Source organism: Colobus angolensis, unplaced genomic scaffold (assembly GCF_000951035.1).
Source record: "Colobus angolensis palliatus isolate OR3802 unplaced genomic scaffold, Cang.pa_1.0 Scaffold2, whole genome shotgun sequence".
NCBI lineage: Eukaryota > Metazoa > Chordata > Mammalia > Primates > Cercopithecidae > Colobus > Colobus angolensis.
In genome coordinates this window covers 17357656-17360129 of record NW_012115154.1, presented here as the reverse complement: position 1 = coordinate 17360129, position 2474 = coordinate 17357656, and positions in this window count along the sequence as shown.

Genomic DNA, 2474 nt, shown 5'->3' with positions numbered 1-2474 from the left:
TTTTTTTTTTTGAGACAGAGTCTCGCTGTGTCACCCAGGCTGGAATGCAGTTGTGCCATGCAGCTCACTGCAACCTCTGCCTCCCAGGATCAAGAGGCTAAGGTAGGAGAATTGCTTGAACCCAGGAAACAGAGATTGCAGTGAGCCAACACGGTGCCACTGCACTCCTGCCTGGGTAACAGAGTGAGACTCCATCTCAAAAAAAAAAAAAAAGATTAGTGTGAGACCACCTTCTATTTGGTCTTTCTGACTGTAGTCACATTCGCTCCCACACGGCCCCCAGAGTGATCTTTATAAAATGCAGATATTATCATGCCACACCTGCTTCACTGACACTTTACTGCCCTCAGGCTAAAGCCTTTTATCACCTGGCTCCTTCTTTCTCCATCTTTATTATCCCGTGCTGCACCTCCTTTCACTATATGTCAGCTATGCCAAATAACCTACGTTTCTTCAAATTCTCCTCATTCTAATTCTTTACACAGACTCCCCTATAGCCGCCATCTCCACCCGCCTAATTTAAGGTCTGAAGCAGTAATCAGGAATAATTTTATAGCACAAAATGCCCATATTAAAAGAGAAGAAAAGATGACGAATCAATGATGTCAGCTTTCACTTTAAGAAACTCCAGAGAAAAGAGTAAATACAACCTAAAATAAGCAGAAGATAATATAAATTAAAATGGAAACCAGTGAAATAGAAAATAGAAAACAATAAGGAAAATCAGTGAAGCCAAAAGCTGGTTCTTTGAGAAGACCAATATAGTTTATAAACCATTAGCCTGACTCATCATTAAAAAAGAGAGAAGACAAAAATTATCGATACCAGTAATGAGAGGTGACCTCACTACTGACTCTAAAGTGATTTAAAGCACGAGAAAAGAATACCCTCTTAGCACATTCTTGCTGCTATAACAACATAGACTGGGTCATTTACAAAGAACAGAAATTTATTTATTTATTTATTTATTTTTTGAGGCGGAGTCTCGCTCTGTCGCCCGGACTGGAGTGCAGTGGCCAGATCTCAGCTCACTGCAAGCTCCACCTCCTGGGTTCAGACGATTCTCCTCCCTCAGCCTCCCAAGTAGCTGGGATTACAGGCATGAGCCACCGCACCCGCCTAATTTTTGTCTTTTTAGTAGAGATGGGGTTTCACCATGTTGGTCAAGCTGGTCTCAAACTCCTGACCTCAAGTGATCCACCCGCCTTGGCCTCCCAAAGTATTGGGATTATAGGCGTGAGCTACCACACCCAGCCTAAATTGAATTCTTTATGGGTTATGTCATCTATAGAATGTCTATTAGGTTTGAGAACTAAATTGCAAAATTGTAAAAAGTTTCTCCCTGGGTTTATATCCTGGATAAGTCCTGCCCCCCCACTGCACCCTCAAAAAAAGTCTTTAATGGACCGTCTTGATTTTCTACTTTCCTTCAAGAAATGCAGGGTGATGGCACTATTCCGCTGTAAGGAGTGCCATTCACACCGTATTCTCTGTGGCTGTGATCCAGGGCTGGCCATTCACTGAGATTCCAACTTGAATGGTGCTTCCTGGAGTTGGGCAACACAGTGGCCCTGTTTCTTCATGACATCTTTATACACTTTCAAGAAAAGTAAGTAAGGTGTATGTATTTACAAAGTGTCAGAGTTCATAGAGATTAAAAACAAGCATGCTGGAGTCAGACAGAAGGCTCCAGTCCCAGCTCTGGCGATTAACAGCTGCACAACCCAGGACAAGATCATCAGGCTTGCCAAGTCTCCGTCTGATTTCTGTAAAATGAAGGCAGAGGTAATACTCAGGTCATAGGATTACTGTGGGGTTTCAATAGAAAAAAATTTCGGTTTAAATGCTTACCACAGCGCCTGTCAAATCATGTTCTGGGGTCACTAACTTCCCAAGATTATAAATTTCACAAGAGAAACGACAGTAACTGACGGTCACCACTATGTCCCTGGGCCTAATTCCACCCCTGCCCCCACAGGTGGTATCCAATCAACATTTGTCTTAGTGTGCCTCTCCCCATATCCTCTATCAAGAACATATGTGGCTCTGATACTATCAAAGTGTCAATTAATGAATTGTACACAACCAGTTACCAGGTTCAAATGGTTCAAATCTAGCTTTGCCAGTGCCTAAGTCTTCATTTCCTTGAAGATGCGTGTGCTCTCATATGGTTTTCCTTTCTGTCCTGTCAGTGACTGCTTAACTCAGCTAGATGTTCGCCACAGTAATGAGGATGAAGTGCACCTCTCATCTCTGAGTGTTACCTTTAAAAGGATTGTTTTTTCTATTTTTCTTTAAAATAGGTTTTCTGTCTTAAAAAAAAAATCATATTCTGTCCTTATTTTTCCACTATATATAATTACTTAATTTATTTATTTTGAGATGGAGTTTCACTCTTGTTGCCCAGGCTGGAGTCCAGTGGTGCGATCTCAGCTCACTGCAACCTCTGCCTCCTGGGTTCAAGCGATTCTTCT